The sequence below is a fragment of the Fringilla coelebs genome, assembly GCF_963513975.1.
Source record: "Fringilla coelebs genome assembly, chromosome: 15".
NCBI lineage: Eukaryota > Metazoa > Chordata > Aves > Passeriformes > Fringillidae > Fringilla > Fringilla coelebs.
Window position 1 is genome coordinate 5,729,958 of NC_140041.1, and position 15,592 is coordinate 5,745,549.

The following is a 15,592-nucleotide window of genomic DNA, read 5'->3' on the forward strand; positions in this document are numbered from 1 at the left end:
CAACAGGACGTTCCAAATGTAAAAACCAAGCCAGCCTGTTCTGCTGTGCCACTTCTGTGCACTCCTCATTACCACATGCTCTAAGAGCTAAAAAGGACACAAAGGATGCAGGCATGGCCATCCTGCTCGTTCACTGGGTGAAAAGTGCTTTGCTGAGCAGGGACTGCAGCCTGGCAGTGCTGCTGGGAGCCACGAGCTCAGAGATGATAAATGCTGCTGTCCTTTACAGGGCCTGTCACAGATTAATTCATTTGATCTGAGCTGATGGTTCCACAGGGTGCTAACAGGAGCTAAGTGCCACTGGCAATAGGAACTGATTGGTTCAGGAGATGTCATTATCTCAGAAAAAATGCATTGATAAAAGAAAATCATTTCAGACCAAGAGATGATGGAAGCAACTGACATATCACCATAATTTTTACCTCATTCATGTAATTCCCAATAATGTCCATATTTGAGCATGTGCCTCCTCACTTGAGTTGCTTCACTTTCTTTAGAACATCCTCTTTTTCTCTTGCAACAGCATTTCTACTGAAGTTCACAAATGATACCTTGTTCTACAATTGCACTCACTGGGCTCAGTTAAAGAAGCAATTGAAAGCCCAAGTCCTCTTGCACACAAATTCCTATATGAAATTCCCCAAAAACAGTAAAACTTTTGTAGTCCAAATTATTAAGTTCTGTGGCACAGAGAGATCTTGGGTAACTTTGCCATCAGAGCATATTTTTATGATTACCCAATAATTCTTCAATATACTATTGATACATACTACATTCATGGTATTTGTTCTTTCTACTGTGAACATAAGATTGGTGCCTAACTGCTTTATTTTTAGCATTCTCTGCCTCCATAATGGCCACTATTATAATTGAGTGTGATCTGTATCACAGTAATGTTTCTTAATTGCATCAAGCCCCAGTGGAGCACCCTATAAAAACCACTCAAAATCCCCATTTTTCCAAAGCAATAGTTACAAAAAATGTAGCATGATAACATGTTGAATACTCTATCTTAGAAAAAACACAGTTTAGCTCTGGTTAATTTTAGAAACACACAAAACTTCAGTTTCAAGCAATTGGAATTTGCATTGGGGTCAAAAAAAAATTCTAACCACATGGGATAAAAGATCATCCTAATTACGACTGCAGTTCCTTTTCTTTTTGCTATCTATGCACAAATTCTGATGTAGCACAGGCTCTTTAGTCTTAAAGTTATGCAACTGAGTACTTCCTTGTTTTATAATAATTCAAATTATATTTGATTTAACTCTAATATTGCTTTACATTATTTTCATTAGGAAATCCAGAAAATAAAAGCTTAGTACAGTAGATTAATTTTGGGAACAGTTTTAGAATGCATCTTCAATAGCTGTTAATAATTAACATGATCAATAAAGGGTTCTTAGCTACTCAAGCACGATGATTATCACAATTATTACAAGCCATAAACTTATTTCCCTATTCTTAGGGGCTAATGCACATAGTCTGGGCCTTCAGTGAAAAATTTCTGATCCTTTTCCTCAGAATTCTGGGAATAAACTACATCTTTAATTACCCTGGAGAGCAGGTTACCAAATTACAAGCATATATTAGACAACAGCAAGAAGCAGTAACTTTTGCCTTCTTTTCTGTGGCATTTTGACAGTTCCCCAACAATAATTTAAGGGAAAACAAATAATCTCTGAATTTAGGTTATTGTTGTTTTTATGATCTCTTTCACAGACTTACCAAGAAGTGGAAATTACACACTAACATTTATAAAGTGGTAAATCTATTAATTAGTTGCAAATCCTATGTATCTGATATGAGATAAAACAAACAAATAAACACAAATAAACACACACAACAAATATAAAAAATCAGAATCCAGATGCTTAAATTCACCAAGAAGTTTAGGAATGGCATAATGCTTTTACAGAGCTCATTTAAAATAATTAGGAGGTAATGACAATGTAGGGCACATGCAGACTCTGCAAATACAGCATAATGCCATGTTTTCCTAGTTTTAGTAATTTCCCTCATTTTCCTCCATTGTATATGCTGGACATAATGCCTACAGTCTAAAAAATGACTCGAAAATTGTACCTTTAATTGTGTCCCATTGTTTCCCAGTCATTCCACATTGCATTTGTTTATTAAAGCCACTCTCACACCAGACTCACAGCACTCTTGCCTTTCCTCCATCTCGTTTCTGCCTCATTAGAGGATATTTAACAATCTCAACTATCAATTTCCTTGTCAGCTTTAAATTAGGATAGTTATTACCTGATCAATCAATTACTCATTCAAGTCAATAACTATTTCACATCTCTGCTGCTTTCAAGACTTCAAACTACCTTCCCTTCTATCACCCAGGGCACGTGTGATTCCACTGCTTCCCTTTACTGTGGCAATAATTCAGACAAAAAAGTCTTGGTTTGGTTGAGGATCTGTCATTTGCAGCCATGAACTTAATTACCCACCCTAGAGGAATTCTGAGTTGGAAATATTTATTTTTGAATGAGGGATGCAAACTGAGATGTTGCACCTGAACATGGCATCACTTGCACTCTCCCTACATAAACCAAACATCTTTAAAAAGAAATGGATCAGAACAGCAAGCACTGGTATATATTTATGTTCTTTGGTATGTTTTGATAACAAAACATTTGAAATATACAAGCCTTGCTTACTTTAACAGATTGCTTTCTCAAGGACTTAACTGCAGGCTTGCATTGTACTGCTTCTACAATCTCACCTTTAAAAGAACACAAGATACAACATCTCAGTACATAAGGTCAATGAAATTCCTTCAGATCAAATTTATTTTAAAAAATATGTTAATGTACCAATCAGTACATAATAATATCACATTAATATAAAACTGATATAGTAAGCAATTTCATGTGAGATTATTTCCTATATATTTAAGTAAATATCTTCTGCTAATCTGTTTATATTCTGGTAGTTTAATTTTTTTTGTAAGCTCCCTGCCCTAATTTGAAGGCTGTGTTTTGGTCTTTCTGCAATTATACCCATACTGTTGAAAATTGCATGGAGATAGCTGGTCCTTTTTCCAGGTGATATATTAACTCCTGGATGAAGGCTTGCATATGACTCCATTCAAAAAAGCATTCACAATGCTCACTTCAATAATTTGCCAAAATACATGTTTGCACAAAGCTATTTCACTCTGAGAAATTGTACACATTGCTTTTTGAAGTCTCCTTAGACACTTGCTTTTGTTGAACTTATCAATACAGCAATTCTCATTTAGAGCTTAATTTAAAATTATACTTCTTTTAATGTCAATGTTTCTCATTATATTTTTTTCCTCTGCAAAACTAATTAAATGAACATTTATTATGACTTTCTTTTCCAAATGATTCATCTTTCTAAGTTATGGATTAAGACTGCAGTTACCCTTCCCAAGAAATGAATCTTCCCAGTGCTATCAAGAATCATTTGATTTTCACAAATATACATTTTCCTCAACTTTTAAGCAAACATTTTTCATAAAGCATCTCGATATAAAAAGAAACAAACCAAATTGTCTCCAACTCCTAGTTCTAACATTCTCTCTTCAACACACACTGTAAGGTTTATATTAACAAAACTATCATAAAATTTTGCTCTAGTGTAGCCAGAGCCCCAATGACTGGCAGAGCAAGATTGAAAACACAACTATCTTGATTGTGATGTCTGTAATTCCTGGTTTTGGTAACTCTTTCCAAATCAACAATTAATGCTGAGAAGCAAGGGAAGGCAGGGGAATTTCAGGGGAATTATGCAATGAGGCACTGCTCCCTGGGCCTCCTTCCTACACAGCCACACAGAAGGGAAATTAAAAAACATCCTTTTGGAAACACAGGCATGAAAGTTCACTCCAGTATTGAAAGAAACCCCAAACCCAAAGCTGTGGGAATTGAAGCATGGCCTGCACACAACAGAAAGGCAGAAATTCCAAAGGTGTGTGTTATCACTGTGCCAGTTTGGTGGGATGTCATTCCTGTATCCACATGGTTACTGGGAGCCTATTCAGAGAGGAAACCCCAGCAAAACAAAGCACTAAGCCTCATCACATCAAGGACCACTGGTCCCTGGGAAATTTTGTGACAAAAAATGTCACTGTCAAAGGAAAGAAGAAAATTTCAAGTGCACACCAGAAACTACAGTTAAAGGCCCTTTCCATCTTATGCAATAATTTGCTCACTCTTGAGGAGCTAACACAGGCTTGTTCCACAAAAGCAGCTCGTCCATGCCAACAGCTCATGGCTGAAGAAGCTGCAAAGCCACCACAGTGAAAAGCTCAGATCAAAAGAGCTGCTACCAGATTTAGGCTGTGTCACAGGGCACAGAGAAACTGCACTGAGAACTAAAATTGACAGAAATCCCTCCAGCACATTAAATTATTAAAAATTCACTAAAACCCCAACAGAAATAACTACATTGTGAATGCCAAAATCCTGCAGGATCCTATGCAAGTCTTTGAGGACAGGTCTTCAGTAAGTTACCTACAGAGTTTTATACTCTAGCAATGTTATTAATCTTATAGTAATACAAACAAATTCAGTAATTGACTAATTTTTAGTGGCAAAGAAGATCCTGGTTCACTTGCCAACCAGTATCCTCCTGTTAGCGAGGGGTCACAGGAAGATGTTGGGTGTTGGTGATGATGGATGAAGAGAGCAGGTGACAGCATGCAGGAGCCCCAGGCCAAACACCACTGTGCACTCACTGCTTTTTTGTGCTCTGCAGCAGCAATGCTCAGGGCCAGAAACTCTTAATACTGCTCTTCATGCAGTTGTTATCAGTGATCAACAGATATCAGCTGTTTCTATCATCATTCCCTTCAAAGAACATAACCTAAGTGTAAGGAACTGCTGCAAGAGGGAATCAAGTGACACTCAAAGCCTTGGGACAGCACATGAACAGAGAATACATAGGACCAGAAAAAATAAGAATAAAAATAATGGTTGCTATCACCTTAGCCAGCTGCCACGAAACACTAACACAGTGTTAGTGCACTGCGCTAAAGCTGCTTTAATATTCGTCACTTCAAGATTTTAGAAACGTACTTTAAAAATTTATGCAGGACATTTTATTCCTGAAGTGCATCCATTTTTCTGTCTGTAATACCACCTTATGAATAAACCCAAATGAACAGGCACATTTCCTTTCTCTTTGTGAGACAACTAGAATGCTTAAATGCAATGTTAACCTGGAGAAAATTCCAGCATTTTCTATACACTTTGAACACTGGGATTGGAATAGCACTCATTTTTGCCTTCCAATTATTAGGCTTCCTTGAAACTAATTAAACTCAAATATTGTTTATCTCTAATCAATTTCAATATAATGGGAAATAATTTGATACTTTATTCCTTCATCCAAGGGCAAATATACAGCAGAGTCTGCAAGAGACTACCTCAGAGACTGGATATGGAATTATCTACAGTTACACTACAACCTCACAAAATTTTATCAGGTCCATACACATTTTCACCTAATTTTCCCCACTATTTATATTAATTTTTCATGAAGACTCAACATAGTCATTTAAAGTGAGATATTGCTAGAAAATTTAGTAAAAAGCAAGAAGTGCAAACTACAAAAAAACCCTACAAACCCCAAACACTATATATAAATTTTAAACCACGCATTGCTAATTTCTCAACAAGAGCTATTAATTCTGTGAGCAGTGGAAGTGATGAAATGCAGCTGATCAGATATAAAAGGTGTTTGCCTGTGTTTGATTGCCTGAATTTGGTGCCCCCCACCTGCATTCACAAATGGACACTTTTCTAGAGCTGAGCTATTTTGAAACCTTTTCTCTCTTCTGAGAAGTCCACATCACACAAGCATTTAAAATTCCCTGCCATCTTGCAGGGAATTAGTTATCTCTGAGATCTCTTAGCCTTTCATCTAAGCCAGCAGACATAGTGAAAAAGTTCAAAATCTAGGTTGAAGAGATGCAGAAAACACCAATTCATAAACCCTGCTCTCTCATACACAGAAGCTAAAAATGCCTCAAGCCCAATTTTGCAGTCCTAATCTCTGGTAGTACCCCTGTTTCCCAAACTCACATGAAACAACGTTATTCAGGGTATTTAAACTGTAAATTATATTAGGGGAAAGTATAATTGCAATTTAATCACTGGTCCACTAACAAGCTGAAACAAAAAGAATGGATTGATGTTCAATAGCAACATTTAAAAAATAATGACTTCTTTTTTTTAATTGGTATTTCATTAGTTGTGCAGTATAAAATTATGTAATAAAATATTAAATGATACATAATTCAAACCCATAATTTAAAGCTCTACTACGTAGTTTCTTCTACAACAGTTATTAATTTTCAGACAGCTCCCATAAAGATTTACTGCATTAAATCACACGAGGAAAGAGTGAGCAATCCTGATTTACACTAAAATAGAGGCAAATGCAACAGCCCTGACATTTACCCAAGTACCCAAGTTATCCTCAGGTACTTGGCTCATCTCTCATTTCAGTGATTAAGTTGTTCAGACAAAAACATCTCCTATATGTCACATATAGATTAGTCTGCTGCTTGCCCAGTGAGCTTTCTGTCAAATCTTTCTGATGTCCCATGCTCTCGTGGATTTTATCATGTATTATCATTGTGCTAGCCCAGAAATGTGGAGCTGAAGGGACAGGAATAATAATGCCCTCCAAAGTAATGTAAACACATCTCAACAATTATTACAATATTATTTATTTGGGCAGTCACACTCCATTCAAATTAAGTTACCTACAGAAACATCCTGGTTGGAAGGAGAAAGGAAGGAGAACCTGGAACACTGCACCATGCCCACATAATATCAGTGGTCCAGTTCACCCAGTTCCATATAAACATGCTTTGTATAGTTAGAGACCTGCTAATTCATGAAATAACATTTTAAAATTAATTTCTACTTTGTTACATATGATAAAAGTAAACTATGTATGTTTACTTTTCCTATCTATGTTTCTTCCTGACATAACTGGGAAAATATTTGTACTTAAGGTAAAGGAGGCAGACCTGCCACATCTTTTCCAGTTGTAGCACTGTGTATTTTTGTTTCCACGAGATGCAAATGCTTAGCAATAAATTTCTGTTTTGCCAAATACATTCATTTTTAACGGACCCCAAATTATCTTTTAATCTATAACCAACTCCATACGTATATGTGTACATATATGTACACAACTACAGCTGTCCTATCTAATGTCTACCTTCAAATTAAATGTATTTTTCCTATATGTAATAAAAAAAGGTAGATATACAGTGTCTGACAATAAAAAAAAGACACAAGACACTATCTACAGATTCTGATAGACAGCAAATCAAAATAATTCAAGCAACCAAATGCACTTTGTGGAAGTGGCTTATTTCACTGTGTAGGCTAAATGCATTTTGAGAAAGGATTACACTTTGTTTGGCAATTTATTTTATTGACAAAGCATATTTCATCAGATATTGCTTCGCATTTTGTAGACAAATGCATGTTGTCAAATTTCCTATTTCCTTTGGTGGATGAAAAGCATTTTTCCACAGATTCTACACTTCTCTAGAGACTGCAATGAATTCCACACAACAGCAGGTTCTATGAAAGTGTTTATATTACAAGTTTATTCAAAATAGTAATGTTTTTAAGAGTATACCTGAAATATATAACGAAAAATGGTCTTCAGTGTTGACATGTGCATGACTAGGGTCTATCACCATAATGTATAACCATTACAGTAAAATTAAAAAATTAAAAATCAGTACCTAATTTTGGGTTCTGTGATTCTGACATATGCAACCTTTTTATTGAAAATTTACCCTCAACTTAGAGTAACTATGAAGTCTTGAGTGGTTGTTGCCAAACATTTGAAAATAATTACTCTTCATTGCTTTTTTTCCGATATATTTTCTTTAATTCTAGGAGTACAGTGTCACCACATTCTACAGTGTCAACAGAACCAACCTAAGGCACTTAATTCAGATTGTTTCTTAAAATCACAAAAAGAACACACAAACTAACCAGAACAATCCTCTCCCAGCCCCTGACAAACCCCACATAAAACAGGCCTGTCAGGAATATTGATTCAACAAATTACCTTCACATATTTTTCATGCACAAAAACCCTCAACAGATATTATGAATAGTCAGTCCAGTTAAAGTGCATATTTAACCCCTATATACTCACATATCATTCAAAATACTGATGTTACAGGTCTCATCCTCATTAGCATTAAACTGAGTGGAATTCATTCTTTCAATATCAAATAAGCATTCCTCATGACAAATCTGTCTTTATAAATAACTTGTGGACAGACCTCACAAAGAGCTGCAGAACTATCAGCTAATTTACCTTCAGGGGTGATTTACCAAGAAGGTTAAAAAGGCCCCCCTTTGCTATGGGAGCATTTGAAGAGCTGTGTCCATGAAACTGTGTAGGCATTGAGACCAATTTCTTTTTAGCCAGTGTTATTTTTTTTTTTTGTCCATTTTAAGGATGAAAGAATTACTAATTTTCTTCTAAATTCTCTCTTATGCAAGTGAGCAAATCTATGGACAGCAACAGATGGCCTACATATGAAACAAACAGAGAGGACAAAAGAAAATCTGCAATTTCCTCTAAAATAGGAATGATCCACATTTATTCAAAAAGACCACCAATATGTAAGCAACGATTTTCCAAAACCCAGGAAACACCAACACAACTGGTGCCAAGGGAAACGTTTGGAATGGCTGAATGGTCAGTTAGGGAGACACCAGGCAAGTGAAATTTCTGCTCTTGTCACAAACCAGTTTAGTCCTTTTCCACTTTGAAGTCCCCAGCTCCCAGGCACTGCTACAGAACAGGGAGTCTTGCACAGAGCCACACTGATGGCTATTATTGCTCCACGTGGCAAAGGGCTGCCTCACTGCTCATCTGCATCTAGCATCAAAGAATCTGCACCATCTCCTGCTCCCCAGAAAAGGTCTCCTACTCCAAGAATTCAGCTGGGAGAGAGCCAGCATGAACCAAAGGCTGGCATGGAATGCATGACCAAAGAGTTCGTACACCTGTTTGAATCTCACTTACAGAAGGTGACACTGGCAGTAAGATATCATTTAGCCACTCTTATTTCATAGTGCCAGCATTTGTTTCATGTACAATAAACTGAGTAAACTCAACACTGAGTAGGAATAACATCTAACTTAGCAGCCAGCACCAGGCAAGGACTCCCTACGGACAAGCAGATATCCATTGCAGCTCTCAGTGTTCCTGGCCCTCACATGCTCCAGATGGTTCTTTGGTAAAGCTTTTCAAAACCACTTTTGCCACCAACATGTGGTTAAAGGAGTCCCAGTCAGAATTATTATTTTCAGGGTTGGAGGAAGACAAAGAAAAAGGAAAACATCATGGAGAGTACAACTGTGATTAAATGTTGTGCCATAACACTAATCTTCGTCACCTGTACCTTCTCTGAGTTTAGCTGGTTCTTGAAGAAAATTCATGTCAAAGGCTTTGTTTTCTTTTTCCTGCTGTGGATGTGCATGCTGCAGGAAAATCTGCTTGTAAAAAAAAGAACAGCCAGTTTAGCCCCAATTGAGATTAAGGCTTCCAATTTCACCCATCTGAACAACTGCTTTTTCCCCTCAACACTGCTACTAAATCTCCAAGAGATGAGCTAAACAGATCAACACTGCCAGGAATGAAGGTTTGTTTTTTGCTCTGGTTTTCAAGCACATATGTGGGTCCATGCACATGCAGTTATCTTAAATGACAATCACTCAGGACTAGGGGAACAGCAAAAGTCCTTCTCTCCAAGTCGCAGAGGTGATTCTCTTTCTCTTGGCTGACAGAGACCAGTCCATTTCCTGATTCTGCTGTCCTAACTCATTTCTCTCTAAATCTCATCTACATGTGCCAGTTTCTTGTGAATTAAGAAGGTACTTGTGCCCATACAGATGGAAATCACAGATCAGTAAACCCTTTTGAAACCCAAGTAAAAGCTTAAAATTCTACAATAAAAATCCAGAGAAAAACAGACAGTAATTTGAAAAAGAGCATCACTGTAAAACAAAGTCCACATTTAAAATTAATTATACCATTTCATATTGTAAATTGACATACAAAAATATATATTTGTAAGGCCATGCATATTTAGTTCTTTGTCTTCAAGGCAAACTCTTCACTGACTTGCTTTGAAGTCATAAATTAATAAAACATTAGGTGCACATTGATAATATGTATCTCCTCAATAAACCAGAAATATTCAAGCTCACTCTTGTCTTTATCACACAACTGCACTATAAGAGCAGATAGATTTTAGCTCACCTAACCAGCACAGGTTAACTAGATAGCTATATTTCAATTAAAGAAAAAAGCCAATTGTTGCATGTCTTATTATCATCCTAAAACATCTTGGCAATAATTAATAGCTACCCAATTCACAGAAATTGCTTTCCTTATTTTTGAAGCAGCTACTTTCTTTGAATGTAATGACTAAGAGAAAAGAAACATCTGTTTCTGTTGCTAAGGAGATCGACAAAAAAAAATAGAGATAAGAAAAATATTTAGAATACTTTCTAAAAAGAAAAATTCCTTCCCCTTGGGTTCAGCTACATGCTTTATAATCAGTGGCACAGCCAGCTATCACATAACAAACACCAGTGTGTTTCTCTTTTTGCATTGTGACTGCTCAACTGCCAAATATTCTGCACATTTATTCAGGGCCAACACAGCACAACAAATGAAGATGCCTAGACACATTCACCAGCATCTCTGTGTCTTGAGTAGCTGCAGATGCTCATTCTCAAAAGTGGGTATCTGCATAATAAGCTAGATTTCTGCTAAAGTGAGGGAAACTTCAACTGGCCGTGAAATGTGCCACATGACAGTTATGACAAAGCTAATTTTAAAAAAATAAGAAGATGCAGTCTTGTAAAGCAAAAGAACAAAAAAATCTCTCCACCAGTAGGCAGATTGTTTTGATGCACATGTTCACAAGCCTGTAATTAACCTGGTGTTGTACAAGCACAGAGCAGATTGCCAGGGGGTATAAAAAGCTGGGTCAGTAAGGATCTGCATGAAGCAAAGCTGCCTCTGCTGCACATGCTCAAAAAGGTAAGGTTAGACCCATCTGCCAGTAAAATAAGTGGGCAGGTGCAAGGTAAAAATCAAATAAAAATCCAGTTACATTGAGTTTATAATTCTAAATTAATTTAATGAAACTCACACTTAGGTACATTTTGGTTTTCTGTAGTAGATCATGTAAGACAATAGTAACCATGCTGATTTCCCATTTTAGGTCTCTGTAAAGATGCCAACATTGTGAGATGCATTTATGTAAATGCACACTTGTAGAAGGCCCAGTGACACCGAGAGTAAATAACAGCTCGAAGACAATTAGCAAACCACAACCTTCCCTGCACACAGCTTCAAGTTCCAAGGCAGAATAAGAGTGCAGAACCAAAGATGTTTGTGTTATGGGTCACCTTAGCTCACAGACCCAGTGGAATGGCACAGGGCTCTCCCAAGCCCTACTGCCATGTTCCTCTAGTGCATGGTTAGCACCCTTGGAGGGCTCCCTGATGGGCAAACTGAGTTACCCCTGCAAGGTGTTCTGCTCACCTGTCTCTCCCAGCCTGCAGTCAGCACCAGTCATCTCCAGAGTGACACCTGAGCTGTTCTCCAGGCTCACTGTCCCTGAGTCATGTCCCAGCTTCAGCAACAGGCACCTGCAGCTGTCAGTACTGCTGGGGTGCTGCTTCCCATACAACAGTCAGGGAATGCTCAACATCTTGATTCTCACTGTGAGGGCAGTTTAGTTTTTATCTGATTCTGTTTTCTTCTTTCTATCACACCTGATTGTTGAAGATCTGTTCCAAGCAGATACAGGTTGCTCACTAAGTTAACTTGTGATTTAATTTCAGGCTGGATTCACAATCGGATTGTATTTTGTAACTGTATTTTTTATTTGTACCCACTACTTCTAGAAATACAAACAGCGCAATAAAAAGCAGAGGAAAAACCTGAAAGAGAGCATCTATTTACCAATATTCCCTTCTCAAAGATTTTTTTTTCTTTTTTGTTAAACACACAAAAAACAAGCTGTTCATGAATGCAAAGGTATCAGCCTGGTCTGGAATGAACAGAACTGAAATGCAGCTTTATCCACTCATTCCTCATAGGTGTGCTCTATTCCACCAAAAACATTTATCAGACACCTACACAGTCACAGCACCTCAAACTCCAGTCACGAAGTAATTACAGACAGAGGGTTTCTTCCAGGACAGATGCTGACTGAGAACCTTTCCTTTTCACAAGGAAACTATTTCACTCTGAAATAGTTCAACCCAGGATTCATCATCAAACAGGAAGGGCTGCATCACTCTCAAACACACAGAACTTCTTTTGAAACCCCACCAAGTTTCCAGGAAGACTTCAGAATCAGTTGCACAAAAATCTAGACTTGTCAGTGCTGAGTTTTCAGTACAGGAAGGAAGAAATGAAACCCTAAATAAAGGGCAGATGACTGCACCACAGACAGGATTTTACATTTTCCTTCATGCCAGCCACCCCTATTCAATGCTTGTAGCAGGTTACACAATTCTGTAGAGAACAATCTGTCATGAGCTGTAACTGTTTTCTTTGGGCTCTCCAAGGATAGCCCCAGAGTGCACAGAATGTCATTTCTGGAGTTTTAGGCAAGACCTGTCCCCTTCAGTCTCACTTTAAGAAACATTCAGATAGTTATCCTAACATTTCCCTCAAGCTGCCACTCCAGGCCAGCCTGAATACCTACAGCATTTTCCCCCACTGTCCCAGGCTCCCAAAGATGAGTTTTCTTTTTATAACTATGACATATATTAAAACTTGGCCTTAGTTAGAAAAATCAAAGGTCAAAACTCAAATATTTTTTCCCCACAGAACCTTTTTCACACAGAGGTTCATATCCCACTCAAGTTTATGAAAAATAAATGAATTATACAATGTCCTTTTTCACACAAAATCTCATATCCCACTGAAATATTTGAAGAATACATGAATTATACAATGTCATGGCACAGAATGCACATTATTGTTAATAAAACTTGTACCTGACTCAAAGAGAATTCTTGTAAAATAGCAAATATTATCAGCATTTATTTATCAACTCTCAACTTTGTATGCTACATAGTAGTCAGTCAAAAAAACCCAAACAAAACAAACAACAGGACTTCAAACATCCAGTTATCTTTTCCAGTACATTCTTACTTGACCTTTAGTGATAATTTGGTATTTTCATACAGTTAGTTTTTCTCACTACATCCTTCTCAGTCTGAACACTCATATCTAGAGTCCACTAAAATATTTTAAGATACAGTAATTTATTTTTTAATTATCCCAGGCTTACTGTTCTGCTTGAATTATTCCCATCTTCCATACATCTGACAGAGGCCTGAATTTATCCAAAGTAATATTCAATTTCTCATCTGCTCATGCAGTACTTGAGAAATGGCAGTGCTTCATCTCCTTCATATCAAATGTTGTGTCCTAAAGAATGCTGCCAAATAAATTTCTCTCCCAACAAATATGCTTGCAGTGCTAAGGCCAATGTGTGGGCATATGTCCTGATAAATTTAAAACCACTTGTAAAATTGGTTAGCCCCATTAATACCTCACTGACCTTCACAACAAAAACAAAAATGTAAAAAAAATGGTACTTGGTGATTTGGCATAATTTACAAAAGCATTTTTTAATAATTCATTTTTAATAAGGAAACACCTTAATTATACTTCTGTAATTATCACATTACAATGACCCATTTTAATTGCATGTATGCCCCTGCTCTTTCACCAGGCTTAATTATTGATGGTAATTCCAGGAGAGCATCCATTTTTCTGTATTTAATTAAACATAAAATTAAAATAATTTTCTGATACATTGATTCTTATTTGGGATACACACTTCAGGTATGGGGTGAGGAATGGGAGGAAAGCACTGCAGCAATGCTGATTTATTGGTTAGTTTATAATTTAGAGTAATTTACTCTAAGTTTGATGCTTACACAGGATGGTAACCTGCCTTTGCTGCCAAGAGTTACTCAGGAGAAAAATCAATAGCAGAAGTTGCATTGGTTTTGTGGCTCCATTTGTGAGTGCTAATACTTATCAAGCTCTGCTTGTGAGTTTGTTGCCTAAGAAATAAAAGGTACAAATACTTAAGAACACATTATTTGTGGACTTCTGTTCCCTTTCAAAATCACTGCAAACTAATAAACCCAACATGGTAGGGCCATCCAAGTCCGACAGTAAAAAAAGGGCTTCTTCAGCAATTTGCTCAAGTAGTTTTGACTATTTATACCAACGGGAGTTTGCAGAAGGTTTTCAAACCATATAGAACATGCTCTTTTTTTCAGAGGGGCAGCATTAAAAATGCCAAAAACTTTTCATCCTCCAGACCTGGAACTAAGCAGAGCACAGAAGTTGGCAGTGATGAAGAGGTTGTTTTCTTCCAACTCCCTCAGAAGACACAAATTTCCTGTCAAGATGCATAAAGCTAAGAAACTGAGTCCTCCCTTGAGGATAAGTCCAGAAGGGTTTTGTTCAAGAAATTAAACTTTTTCCTCTGAGGTAGTTACTTTCTAAAGGCTTTGATCCACCATGATGGGATGATAGAAGCCTTTGTTGAAGAGAAAGCAAATTAAAAAAAAAACAAAAAAAAAAGAACCTAACAAATGCTGAAATATTGATGTCACAGCCATGGCCTCTGAAGAACACAGAGGATGCTGGAGAAGGGCACAGGGGAGGGAAATGACAGTGGTTTGGGAACTGACAGTGACTTTTTGACAGATGCATAAAGAACATAAGGCAGAAACAGGTAGTGCTGAAGGGCTGGGCAAACCAAACAAAAGGGAATTAACTGGGAAGTTACCAGCACTTCTTCATCACACTGGGAAATGCACAGGAACACAAGTTTAGGAGTGAAATATAAAGAACAGACAGTACCTACAGCAGGCTGAAAACAAGTGATGCCACCAGCACCTGGGACAAAACCCAGGGCAAATTCCCAGCCCCAAACCTGCAGCTAAGGAAGACTCCCACTAAAGACAGAACATCTCCCAAAACCCTAAAGCCCCAAAATAAAACCCCAAATCAGCTGCTGTACCATGCTGCAGGGGATTTTGTGGTGCTCATGTTCTTCCCCTCTCCTGGGGCTCTGTGAGGAGCCCTCTCTCAGCTGGAGGAACTGCTGGAAAGCCTCTAAAGCAAATATTTCACTGCCAGAAAAGAAAAGCTCTGCTCCACACAAACAGCACTGAGCTTCTTGTCCCAGCCTGTGTCTCAACTCAAGTAAAACTCAGAGCAAACTCCCCCAGACATATCATGGGGAGCAAGAAGAAAAGATTTTCTTCAGTACCTTAAAATCCTTCCTGGCCTCAGTATTTTCCAGAGCAATGAAAATAAGTAATGCATAGGATCTAGCCACCATTTTGAAAGTTTAAGCAGGCATATTGTCAACATCAATTACTGCAGGGAATTATGAATTTGGTTTCACATTCAGCTCTGTTACTGACTGACTGTCTGACCCTGGGAGATCATTTGATGTTATTCGAAAAAAAGACTGCAAAAAAAAAAACAGAAACCA